The sequence below is a fragment of the Bemisia tabaci genome, chromosome 2 (assembly GCF_918797505.1).
Source record: "Bemisia tabaci chromosome 2, PGI_BMITA_v3".
NCBI lineage: Eukaryota > Metazoa > Arthropoda > Insecta > Hemiptera > Aleyrodidae > Bemisia > Bemisia tabaci.
This window is the reverse complement of record NC_092794.1, coordinates 9586825-9601489: the sequence shown is the minus strand read 5'-3', so window position 1 is coordinate 9601489 and position 14665 is coordinate 9586825.

Here is a 14665-nt window from a genome sequence, read left to right as displayed (position 1 = left end):
TACTAAATTTTGTGAAGTAAGGTTACAATCGTTTAGACAGTTGTAATCGTCTAGACATGTCAAAAAAATTGTTAGTGCCATAAACGCAAGTGCTTTATCGTAGAATTGTGTATTCAATCACCGAACTTTGTGCCCTAAAAAGTTTCATAATTTCAAAAAGAGTCTAATGCCTTGGGGAAACTAGAAAAAATTTTACAAAATAGACAAAGCTGAATGCTTGTGCTCAAAATTGATGATCAGGACTTTCCAGGAATTTCCTAACCATATGGAATTTTGGAGGATTTTGCATAATTTCAGTCGGATTAACCCTCAGATGCCCAAGATTTCTCGGACGAAATCGGGCGAACCCGTATATAAACAGATTGATCCTGATGGTTTTTAAATTTGTTTGTTTTTTTTTTATTTTATTTTCTGGAGGATAGGAAATATTTTTCTTTGAAATTTTCATCTTTTTGGGAACATACTAGCGCTTTATCTCCCCTTCCTTTCTCATCCGCCATATGTGACTCCCCAAGAAGAGATAAGAGTCGGGTCAGTTTTTAGACGTAAGCCCTTCAGAGCCTTTGACAGACCTTTTGAACGTTTTTCTCCCCTTCTCAAAATCATCATTGATATCGACACATCATACCATACTTTGAGCAAACTTAACTAAAACTTATCTCAAATCGCAAAAAAGAGAGACATCTAAACGGGATTAAAACTATTAGTAATGGATGGATGTGCATAATGCATATCGACGGCGTAAGTCCGCAATCACATATCTCGTTTGCGGTTGCGGTGTTTGAAATCTCCGCCTCTATATGATTTTTTCAAAGGAGAGCAAATTGAAATAGTTCCTTGAAGTTTATGCAGAATTTTCTTCGCACAGAGAAGAAAAATCACGTCACCTTTAAAGAATTGCCGTTGAGTAGTTTTCCGTTTAAAAATTAAAGTATGCCAGGAAGTCTGCAACGTCGCAAACCGACGTATGTGTTTGCCGACTTACACCGTCGATATGCAAAATTTAAGGCGCGATGCCGTGAGTCGCGAGGCATGATCTCGCAATGCTCTGCTCTATGCTGCTAGTGAGATTCGGGCGAAGAGTTAAAAATTGGGGCCGGATTACTTCTTTCCTATCTTCAGACGTGTTGCTCACGTAGCCTTGAAGCACCACTCCAAATACAAATGTGTAAAACGGAAACAAATACAGTATAGAAATAGAGCGACGGAAGGGAGGCGCGTCGATGACGGCGCAGAGATACAACTATTCGTGCTTAATGGATGTCCGTGTTGCGTCGCCAAAATTGAAGGCGCGATGGCGGGAGACGTGGACTCGCAATCGCAATGCTCGGCCCTATGCTGCCAATGAGTTTTTGCTTGGGTCGAAAGAAAAGTTGAAAAACGAGGCCCAATTACGTTTCTCCTATCTCGGTTGCGATGATTACACAGCTCTCGAAGCAGCACTACTAATATGACAAACGGAACCAACACAATATGGAAAAAGAGCAAGAGAAGAGATGCGCATTGATGACGGCGCACGGTGGATAGAGTCAATGGTATAGGTCGGTTGTGGGCGACGAAAAAAAAAGGCGGATTTTTAAATGTTTTTTCTTGGTTTTCTGGTAATTAAGCTTACAAAATAAATGTATCCATGGTTTAAGGGTCTTTGAACCCTCCCGCTTTGACATGCGGGTTGCCTAAAGCTGACATTGCAGGTGGTATCAAATTTGCCGTCTGATTCTCAAGGTTTTATTTCGCTTTTGCATGAGTTCTGTGGCACATAAATCAAAATTTCAATTAAACATGTTTATTCTCCTCCCTTAAAGGAATATTTTGGTATATCATTAATGTACATTTGCATATTTTTCACGTATAGCTGTGACGACTGATGTCACTTGACTGAGCTCATCCCTCAAAATTAGTGTAGGAGCTGCATCTGGGCAAGATTGTTAACCACTTCTCGGGCAGCCACCGCGTCCTGGTTTGGTGCGTGATTGTGAGTAGTCTGCTTGACGACTGTCAGCGGGTTGTTTGTACTGACTGCACGGCCTCGGCAAAATTCTTTCCGTTGAGCGCAATGCCAATATGTTCTGAACTGACGTGAGATTTGCTTGTGATACACAAACCCTTATGCTTTTGCTTTTGTTGCCACAGAAACAAACTTGGGGCTTCTCTTACAGCTGTACACCATAGCGACCAAATAGCCATTCCCATTTAGCCTTCCCATTTAACTCAATTTAAAAGAAAACAAATTTTTTCATACAATCTGGCAGCTATGCTGGAGAGCAATTTCACTCGTAGGTGAAATTGATAAATTGTAGGAGAAATGTTTCGTAGACAAAAAAAAATGCAGGTAAATTGCTTTTAAGGCAAATTGCTTTGTAGATAAAATGTTGTAGGTTTAAATGTCGTAGGTAAAAAGCTGTAGGTAAAACGTCACGTGGGTCAAAGGTTTGTAGGTAAACTGACATGTAACCCTCTTAATTAATTAATCTGCAAAAATTATACATTTGCGAAATACATCCCTTGCATTAGCGCCCTAAAGCTACGGCCTCAACGATGGAAACCGCAGTAGCGGCACAGGGAATCCGAAAAACCAAGCGGGGACGCTACTTCAACATTAATTTTCCATCTCCTAGCTAAGGTGCAGGGATACAACTATTTGAACTCTCCGGAACGCGTGCGGTATCACGCCTCAATTGAAGGCGTTTTCGAATCTTCTGTACTTACATGATGAGACTTTCCAAATTGTTTTACAGTTTATCGTTGATTTGAGTTCATTTTCTTATTTCAGTAAATTATTCCTGCTTCTTAATTTTCAATTATTCTGCAAAAATTATCCATTTGCGAAATGCAACCCTGGCTTCATCGCCATTAAACTATGGCCTCAACGATGGAAACCGCAGTAGCGGCACAGGAAAACTAAAAAACCTAGCGGACACGCTACTTCAATATTAAGCTTCCATCGCCTTGCTAAGGCGCAGGGATACAACTATTTTAACTCTCCGGAACGCGTGAGGTATCACGCCCTAATTGAAGGCGTTTTCGAATCTTCTGTATTTACATGATGAGACTCTCCAAATTGTTTTGTAGTATATTGTTGATTTGAGTTCCGTTAATTATTTAGTTAAATTACTCCTGCTTCTTAATTTTTAATTATTCTGCAAAAATTATCCTTTTGCGAAATGCAACCCTGGCATTAACGCCCTAATACTACGGCCTCAACGATGGAAACCGCAGTAGCGGCATAGGGAAACCGAAAAACCAAGCGGGGACGCTACTTCAATATTAAGCTTCCATCGCCTTCCTAAGGCGCAGGGATACAAGTATTTAAACTCTCCGGAACGTTTGCGGTATCACGCCTCAATTGAAGGCGTTTTCGAATCTTCTATATTTACATTATGAGACTTTCCAAATTGTTACGCTTCTATTGTCGATTTGAGTACTCTTTATTATCTCGTTATATTATTCCCGCTTCTTAATATTTAATTAATCTGCAAAAATTATACATTTGCGAAATACATCCCTTGCATTAGCGCCCTAAAGCTACGGCCTCAACGATGGAAACCGCAGTAGCAGCACAGGGAATCCGAAAAACCAAGCGGGGACGCTACTTCAACATTAATTTTCCATCGCCTAGCTAAGGTGCAGGGATACAACTATTTGAACTCTCCGGAACGCGTGCGGTATCACGCCTCAATTGAAGGCGTTTTCGAATCTTCTGTACTTACATGATGAGACTTTCCAAATTGTTTTGCAGTTTATCGTTGATTTGAGTTCATTTTCTTATTTCAGTAAATTATTCCTGCTTCTTAATTTTCAATTATTCTGCAAAAATTATCCATTTGCGAAATGCAACCCTGGCTTCATCGCCATTAAACTATGGCGTTAACGGTCGTAACTGCAGTAGCGGCACAGGAAAACCGAAAAACCAAGCGGGGACGTTACTTCAATATTCAGCTTCCATCGAATTTCTAAGGCGCAAGGATACAACTATTTAAACTCTCCGGAACGCGTGGGGTATCACGCCTCAATTGAAGGCGTTTTCGAATCTCCTGTATTTGCATGATGAGACTTTCTTAATTGTTTTGCAGTATATTCTTGATTTGAGTACCCTTTATTACTTAGTTACATTACTCCCGCTTCTTAATTTTTAATTAATTTTCAAAAATTATCTATTTGCGAAATGCAGCCCTGGCATTAGCGCCCTAATACTACGGCCTCAACGATGGAAACCGCAGTAGCGGCACAGGAAAACTAAAAAACTTAGCGGACACGCTACTTCAATATTAAGCTTCCATCGCCTTGCTAAGGCGCAGGGATACAACTATTTGAACTCTCCGGAACGCGTGAGGTATCACGCCCTAATTGAAGGCGTTTTCGAATCTTCTGTACTTACATGATGAGACTCTCCAAATTGTTTTGTAGTATATTGTTGATTTGAGTTCCGTTAATTATTTAGTTAAATTACTCCTGCTTCTTAATTTTTAATTATTCTGCAAAAATTATCCTTTTGCGAAATGCTACCCTGGCATTAGCGCCCTAAAGCTACGGCCTCAACGATGGAAACCGCAGTAGCGGCACAGGGAATCCGAAAAACCAAGCGGGGACGCTACTTCAACATTAATTTTCAATCGCCTTCCTAAGGCGCAGGGATACAAGTATTTAAACTCTCCGGAACGTTTGCGGTATCACGCCTCAATTGAAGGCGTTTTCGAATCTTCTATATTTACATTATGAGACTTTCCAAATTGTTACGCTTCTATTGTCGATTTAAGTACTCTTTATTATCTCGTTATATTATTCCCGCTTCTTAATATTTAATTAATCTGCAAAAATTATACATTTGCGAAATACATCCCTTGCATTAGCGCCCTAAAGCTACGGCCTCAACGATGGAAACCGCAGTAGCGGCACAGGGAATCCGAAAAACCAAGCGGGGACGCTACTTCAACATTAATTTTCCATCGCCTAGCTGAGGTGCAGGGAAACAACTATTTGAACTCTCCGGAATGCGTGCGGTATCACGCCTCAATTGAAGGCGTTTTCGAATCTTCTGTATTTACATGATGAGACTTTCCAAATTGTTTTGCAGTATATTGTTGATTTGAGTTCATTTTCTTATTTCAGTAAATTATTCCTGCTTCTTAATTTTTAATTATTCTGCAAAAATTATCCATTTGCGAAATGCAACCCTGGCTTCATCGCCATTAAACTATGGCGTTAACGGTCGTAAATGCAGTAGCGGCACAGGAAAACCGAAAAACCAAGCGGGGACGTTACTTCAATATTCAGCTTCCATCGAATTTCTAAGGCGCAGGGATACAACTATTTAAACTCTCCGGAACGCGTGGGGTATCACGCCTCAATTGAAGGCGTTTTCGAATCTTCTGTATTTACATGATGAGACTTTCCAAATTGTTTTGCAGTATATTGTTTATTGGAGTACCCTTTATTACTTAGTCACATTACTCCCGCTTCTTAACTTTTAATTAATTTTCAAAAATTATCTATTTGCGAAATGCAACCCTTGCATTAGCGCCCTAAAGCTACGGCCTCAACGATGGAAACCGCAGTAGCGGCACAGGAAAACTGGAAAACCATGCGGACACGCTACTTCAATTTTAAGCTTCCATCGCCTTGCTAGGAAGGCGCAGGGGTACAACTATTTTAACTCTCCGGAACGCGTGAGGTATCACGCCTCAATTGAAGGCGTTTTCGAATCTTCTGTACTTACATGATGAGACTTTCAAAAATTGTTTTGCAGTTTATCGTTGATTTGAGTTCATTTTCTTATTTAGTTAAATTACTCCTGCTTCTTAATTTTTAATTATTCTGGAAAAATTATCCATTTGCGAAATTCACCCTGGTTTCATCGCCCTTAAACTACCGCCTGAACCGTCGCAACTGCAGTGAGTCCTGGGTCCTTGTAGCTAAAAATAAGGCTACCTGGAATTTCGGGTACACAGCGATTGTTTTGGCTTACGTTATGTTTTTTGGGTTGCTGAATCTGAATCTGAAGTTTTCAACCGCGTATCTGGCAGCATTTTACGCCAGTTTTGAAAAATAGCCTAAAATAGCCTTTTTTGCGGTTTTTTTAATATAGCGGCCACGCATGAGAAAAAATCCTGGATTTAGTGAATGTTATGAATAGCTGACATAATTTGGAAGAAAATGACGTATACATATGCTAGGTTTGCCTAAAAATTGAGGAAGATACAGCATTATGAACATCGCGCCCATTCTAGTTTTCGCGGCGCACCCGCGTAAACGCGCGATGCGGCTCGCCGCGGTCAGCCAAGTTCCAAGGCGTTCCAAAGTTCCGAGATCCGAGGTTCCTTAATTTTTTAGTGAAACTAGCATATTCAAATACCATTTTCTTCCAAATTATGTAAGCTATTCAAAACATTAACTAAATCCGGGACTTTTTCTCATGTGTAGCCGCTATATAAAAAATAACCGCAAAAAAGGCTATTTTAGGCTATTTTTCAAAATGGCGGAAAAAGCTCACCAGATATGCGGTAGGAAACTTCAGATTCGGATTCAGCGATCCAAAAAACACAAAGTAAGCCAAAAAAATCGCTGTGTACCCAAAATTCCAGGTAGACTTACCGGGAGCTTGGACTAATGATAATACAGCGTTTGGTGTTGGTGTGACCACTGATGACTGCTGAGACATTCGGTCTGACCGTAGGTTTAAGGGAATAAGAGATTGCCTTCAATTTCGAGTGATACCATAGAAGACGGAAGATTTCGATAAGTTGCATGCTTTGCCTCCGCGCGGTTTACGTAGATGTCGTTGAAGGGGCAAAAAACGGAAGTTTATGAGTTTATGAACTACTCAATAATCTCCAGTAGAAGTTACCTAAGAGATTGCCATGAAACAGAGACTCGTTACCTACTTATTAGAGGAAATTTGAAAAAAAAGAAGAAAAACGGGGAAAAAATCCGCTACAATGTTGAGTTTCTTTCAAAGAATAAGAATTCAGACGGCAAAATTTTTACAAGTATATAAGTGAATAACTGGGTGAATAAATGAGAGAATAGTTTGAACAAAATATAGAAATTATTATCAGTTGAAAATAAATTAAAAAATAAATAAAAGCTGTGCTTATGAATGCGAATGAAGAAATGATTTTACGATTTTTTCAATAATAGATTTTTAATATTGTGCATACGAAAAAATTCACTCTAGCTTTATAAAATTCTAATACAGTCGTGTATTCAAAAAGCAGGCATCACCCTGTAACTTTTGAACAAAGTGAGGTATAGACTTAAAATTTTTTAGCCGGTTCATTTGATCACGGCTTGTGGCGCCATGCAAGTAACTTGTCCCATTTAGCCACCGATTATAAGCGTTATATGTGGCTATTTGAAGCAAGAAAAATTAGTGTGGCGAAATGCAACAACTTCATTTTCTGGCGCCATGCAAAAAAAACTTTTGCAGCCAGCCGCAGTTTCTGAAATGGCCTTCCGACCAACTTTACCGATTCAAATTTTCCATCGTTCCTCCCATATTTATTTTCCTCCAGTATGAGTGACTTTATTCAAGATCTGACCTTGGTGAAAAAGTTTGTAGTCCCATTTTCCTTAAAACGTAATGATGTTAGCATCCTCTGACACCGATACCTTTTTATGCTGAAAGAAATGAAAATCTGTGGTCCTCTACTTACTGAAGATCTGACCTTGTTGAAAAAAGGTGAACCCCTATTTTCATTAAAATTTAGTAATTTTAACATCACTCGATACTGCCAGACACTGGATATATTTTGCGCTGAATGACATGAAAATCAGCGATTGTTACATTCGTATTACGTATAATGCCCATTCCTGGTGAATTCAAGAAAATTATAGCGCATAAGTATGTTAAGCCCAATATTTTGCTTGCCTCAATAATGAAGGCGCTTTAATGATGCTTAGAAATCTTAGGTATCCGGTAAGGTGTCTCCTCACTACAGCACTGCTGTGCTAAGGAAAAACGCCGCTTGAACATTCGAGAGCTGTCAAATTTCCTTCGATAAAATGATTATTTTTGAGGAAAGGTAGGAATATTTTTCCTTGAAATTTTCGGGAACTTCAGGTAAAATTGCGAACAATTCTCTGAGAAATTGGAGGAAAAATATTTACAAATTTTCCCGAAAATTCGTGATTTGCCGAAGGAAATTTGGCAACGCCTGGAGGTTCATACGGCGTTTTTCCTTAGCACGGCAGAGCACCGTTCTGAGAGAGGCGGAACAGTTGAATTGGCTGGTGCAAAAAAGACCGATGTCCAATACAGCAGTGCCTCGGAATTATTTGAGGGAACGATTACGCTGTAACTTACAGACACAATGTGATTCAATGCGTTAAGAATGTAGAAAAATTTTATAAAAATCCCCTAAGTATAATTAAACGTTTACCGAAAAGATCGATCTTATTCTTATTAGTCATTATCGTTGGACAAAAGAGATCACTGCAAACTGCAATTATGAAACTCTGTATTGGACAGTGGGCGATTTTGAACGAGCCGATTCAATCAAGGAGGTTGTGCAGAAACAGCGCATACGCGAAAACCTTGCGTTGAGGAAAATGCATTTAGGGTTTTAAATTGTCGATAACTTGTTGGGTTTCTAAAAAAAATAAATGAATTTCTTGCGCTATTGTATCGCGTGTAATTGTTTGTATTTGTGTCGAAGGCAATAGTCAAATCAGGCATTTGGTTAAATGCCCAGGCAAATAGTCAGATATTCTTACTTTGACTGAAATTCTGATTATTTTATTAACCGTAGACAAAATAATGCTTTGATCATGTGGGAAGGAATTCTCAGTAGAGATGTGTTTCATACAATGATAAATAAGTTGTTTCTAGTTCTGTTGCAAAATTTCAAAATGCACGGAATTTAATAAAATAAACATATTTCACAATTTGGACATTTGAAGAAATGTGAGGAGCATTTTTGAACGGGAAATGCAATTACAGTCCGTACTTTAATGGATTTTTACTTTCAAAGTATTGGAAATTCGAGAGGTCTCTGTGAAAACATGAGAAACATCGTAACCTCTGAGAATTTGACTGTCTACTTAGACATTTGATGAAATGCCTGATTTGACTATGATTTGACATTTGCCTTCGACATATGCATACGAAAGAAGATTTTCGCGTATGGACTGTTTTTGCGGCCGTCTCTTTAATTTATCTTCAAATATCAACTCTTTTTACTATACAATTAACATGCCACTCTTAAAGCACTTCCGTGTGCTCTGTGACACAAAACTGTCTATTTGGCTCTCTTTTGGTCTCTTCAACTGTCTGTTTGGCAGGATCGCTATTGAGCGATCCTGCCAAATTAATTCGTTGTATTCTTTCTTTACTTAGTAATTTTTCAAAACATATGCGTCAGGCCTTTGTTTAATAGGTACCTATTTATAAAAAAGAGCATCGAAAAATTTTGAGAGACTTTATTTCCTGAACAAATTATGGAAAATTTCACAAAATATTGAGAAAGACCAAGCTTAAAGCTTTCTACTGTGATTATAGAATAGCCGATTTTGGGGGTCTAAGAAGAGGTAAGCCCCCAAAAATAGGCTATATTCATAACATTCTTTAAATTAATTATACTTTAGAAATATATTATTTATTAGGAAGTTGACAGGAGAGAAATCATTGAGATGTATCTTAACGCACGGATTCAGGCGTGACATCACATTAGTTGAGTCCAATAAAATAACAAAATCATACCTACTTAAAATTTTGTTTATTCCACATCCACATAGTCTTTTTGCTATTCCATATTTATTTTAAACTTCTGTTTTTACACAATCTGTCTAGGAAAAAAGGAACAGGTTTATTTAAACATAGCGCAAATACTGCAATTAACAATGTTTTGTACCTTCCTACGTACAATTAAATAATCATAAACTAAGAGTTGAGTATATAAACTAACAATCGACAATCACTCAAGAAAAGTATACAACACACAATTTAATTGCCCCATCGATCTGTAATGAATCAGTGTTTCCTTATCATCAGTGCTATCATTAAAATAGGTACTTTAAAGATACATATAAGATATCATATGTACTTTATACATAAAGATAAAATATATAAAAATATATTCTCATAGTCTGTAGTTTCTTTTTTAAAACTCTAGAAGTGTTGATGCATAGAAAAGTCTACCTACGTAATCCGAACATTAAAAATACTTTTTTTTTAAATATATATATAACTTTTTTTGGTCGTGATGTTGTCCAACATCAGACAACATCAGGACTGACAAAAGAAAAGTGAGATACATTCTTAAAATTCAACAACCTGTTAAAGTAAAATGCTGTTCAAAAAAGTTCTTATGTTTTTAATTGGATATTTGATCAGAAACGTAGTGCTTCTTCAAAATTGCAGACCTTTAAGTCATGAATTCAATGGAAAACAACGGAGATATTGAGATAGGGTTACTTTAAGAATTTTAAAAAAAGTAAAGCCTCGGGCTTAACATTTATTTTAGTAATGACATTTATGAATGGTTGCAAATGCGTTGTTTCTAGTTTCACGATTCAGAACTCGCGCAATTGAGCTAATTTCGTTCATGAAGATGAGGTACCTGCGAGAGATGAACACAAATTGGAGGAGCTGTATGGCAGTGAGAAGAACGCAGGTAAAGTTTTTTATTTCATGCGTGAGAATGGTCAAAAACTATCCGTTAAAGTTTTATTAATGTATAAAAAAGGTGCTAGAGATAGGGTCATGAGTCATTATAATTTGACCAAATTATTGACCCCTGTATATTAGGTACTACCAAAACCAGCACCTATTTTGTCGGCGATTAGCCGAGGGTAAAACCCTCGTTTCCACCGTCCACCACGAGGAGGAACCGACATCAGACGGCAACGCTTCCACCGTCCAACTCACAACTCCCATGGCATTACGTTAATTTGAAATTCAAAATTTTGAAGACATTTTGAAGAAATTGAGAAGAAATTTTAAAAGACAAAGGCATGGGGCTCATGCCTTTGTTTCACTCGAGATCGGATGCCCTATAGCCGGTCCGGACCGACCAGTTTCCTCCTTAAGATCTCTTCTCCGTTCTGCTTTTTTCACACGGACTCCCGCGCGAACGAAGCACAACGGATCTACTCAGTTCCTACGAGATCAGAGGTTTAGTCGAGTGAGATTTAGTAAGGATAACCAGTGACCTCTTCAAGATCTCATGCCATGAAGAGTTGGGTCGGCGTTCTGGGCGCACCCTCACTCACAACAGTGAACAATTCGCCAATGACCTAATGCAGGGAACTCCTCTACCACCGTGCGATCCAGCAGTGAGACAACAAACTCGTAGCTGGATACTCTCTACAGAGATAGAGATTGCTGAAACTTTGTCCGGCTTGTTCGGCCCAGGAGAACAGAATACCCTGAGCCACGAGGCCCCGGAACTCTCGTGAAGTATTCGGCTCTCCTGCATCAAAACCTACTTCAATCTGCAACATCGCCCCAACCACCAGCCCGTTTGAGAGGCGTCCGACCCTCCGGTTCCGACTTTGCCTGGTCTAAAGTGTCCCGGGGGGGATGACGGCTTTAGACTTAATGCGCAAGCATCGGCAGATACCGGAGGTTGACCAGTACAGGATTGCCAGGCTTCGATCGGTCACCCCTGCAATTGGTCACTGACGAATCGCGCAAAGTCGGTCACAGATCGGGATTTTCAGACCACTGTGTACCGGTTGATCCTTGCACCTCGCGGTTCAAGGATATGGCCTAACTACTATCAGTGGTCCTCTGAAGATCATCTTTCCCCTCATGTTCCTAAGGTTCCGCTTGATCTCTTCCGTAAGCCAGGGATATGGACTAACAACCAAGGTAATAACGTACCAAGGTTCCGCTTGATCCAAGGCTGCAATGGATATGGCCTAACATCCAAGGTGTGAACAGCCCCGCGAAGCAGGGCACCGAGGAAGTGGTTGATCCATGCCCGAGCGTATTAGGGATATGGGCTAACAACCAAGGTAATAACGTACCAAGGATGCGCTTGATCCTAAATTGCTCGTTACGATGTGTGAAGAGATATGGGCTAACAACCTGAGGCGAGGGAGGGTGCAGAATCACAACAGGTTTGCCGGCGTTTGGCACGGGTCGGAGACCCGTCCCAGGTCCACCACGAGGAGGCTCCGGCACCAGACCCACCCCCCCCCCCCCAATCATTTTCATCTCGTTTTCATTTCATCTCATTATCATTACCTTTTCATTACCTTTTCATCCCCTTTTCATCTCATTTTCATTTCATCTCATTATCACCTTTTCATCTCCTTTTCATCTCCTTTACATATCTTTTTCATCTCCTCTCCTTTTCATCTCCTCTCCTTTTCATCTCCTCTCCTTTTCATCTCCTCTCCTTTTTCATCTCCTCTCCTTTTTCATCTCCTCTCCTTTCTCATCTCCTCTCCTTTTTCATCTTTTCTCCTTTTTCATCTCCTCTCCTTTTCATCTCCTCTCCTTTTCATCTCCTCTCCTTTTCATCTCCTCTTCATTTCATCTCCTCTTCATTTTATCCCCTTTCCATCTCTTTTTCTTATCTTTATTTGTGCTTCAGTGACGGCACTTACATCAAAGTAATCACTTCCACTTTACTTCGAAATTATACCTACAAGATGCAGATGATTTAATATTTATGTGAGCTACATTAAATAATTTTTCATTTAATATTAAATGTGCATGCATATTAAATTTGGAAAGTCCCTTCCTATAACCTCATCCATTTAAATTGGTTAAGAAAAAATGTTGGCATTTGGTTATTTAATCAAATATATATTGTAGAGTAAAAAAGTATTATGTACATGGGAGTAAAAGGGAAGTACAGATATCTCTGTAAAGTTCAGATACCAGTTCAAATAGAGCACAATCACCGATTAAAAATCAATCCGCTCCGAAGAGCAGTCAGACTAGGAAATAGGTGAAGAAAGAGCACTGGACGTGCATTGCAACTCTAAATGTACCCACAGCTAACTTATGGTATATTTTCCGTTGATTCAAAAAATTGTTTCTATCAAATCTCCGGGCGAATTCAATAATGAATGCAGGCGGTTTGCGATTTCTTCAATTTCTTTATCAGTGACAGTGACAGTAATCTAACACATCTGGGGCAACACGTATATCGGTATACCTAATCCAGAATTGCCCGAAAGGTCTAAGAAAATATTTAAGGAGTGTGCGAAAAAGGCAAAAGGATTGCGTGTACAGAAACCCTAACATCTGCTACATGAATGAAGCATTCAATTTAAAAATTGCAAAATGAAGTTAATTTAAGTTAGAAGTTTGGCAAAGCGGGAAACAATTGGAAAATAAACGCATCATTATGTTTCGCTAGTTTAGGTTAGTTTGTTGACAAATCATCGATGTCTTACCCTCTGATGATAAATGAAGTGATATGATTGAAAATTGGTCGAGGGTAAACTTTTCTCGGAAAAAATATTTGATCGGGAGAAACGCGGCAATGTTGAAATGCTCAAGCGGCGTCAAAATATAACATGGGTCGTTTTTAGTTCTATTATTCGATGCCGCGCGCTATTATTGTAACGGAAGTTCGAATAATCGCGCCAAACAGTGCACATTGTTTTTCAATTTTTTCAAGAGTCTGGACTCTTGATCCAATGTGTTTTTACGCTTCCTCGATGAGTAATGAATATTCGCGCAAACATGTGAGTTTCCTGTTCCAGAGATTTTCGCGCAATCCTATGCATATCCATAAAAGGCAAAAGAGGGGTCGTCGCAGACCACGAATATTGGGAGCTCTGCCGACACTCATAACAATTTCACGAGGCTGCTCAGGCGACGCTACGATTGCAAGCAAGTGGACGCACCTTCTTGGGTCTCAACAGTATTACGGCGAGAATATTGTTCCATGCCAACAAACTCTACTTTAAAAATTTCTACTGCACTTTTGAATCTCATTTTGAGCAGAAAATGAAAGAAGCCCCCCCCCCCCTCCCCCTCGAAAGTCACTTACATCCTTATTCATTCTTTATTCTATTTAATTATGAATTTATGCTAGAGAAAGGAGCATTTTAACCCCAAAACAAAAATCGCATTGATGAAAAAGATAGGGGTAAGAAGCCTTAATTATTGCTACAAAAAATAACTACAAATTATGCAACAATCATTACTAATTAAAAGGCAGAGAAACGAAATGAAGATAAATTACGAGTATATGAAGTCACCTGAATGGATTGAGGTTATTCGTGAAAGAGGAGGGAATTTAATTTTCGTGAGTGTTGGGCGCGTTTGAAATATCGAGGAAAGTTAAGAAGTAAATAGTCCGTTACCCATTAGACCTATGCCAATCCACTCTTTTACAAAAACTAAAAGAAAAACAGAGAGGATGAAGAGGTTTTAATTATTCGTCTCGCCATTATAGACCCCTGCCAACTCAGACATTTTTTATCTGCCGAAGGGGCTCCCTCTACCGCCCTCAGGCCTTCCCGTGCACCCGGGTCCTGGGTCATTGGTTTCGGCCTTCAACGGATGCCATGGCTGCCGACCGTCCAACGGAAGTGCAAGCACTACTGCGACCCCAAACCAAAAGCTGCGGTAGCGTACGCCCCCCGTTCTAATAATACTGGGCGCTAGAATATTTAAAATCCCTATGACCACTCTCTATTTGGGAGGGGGAGGGACTGATAGTAAAGTACAAATGTTAATTAAATTTTGGTTCTTTTTCTG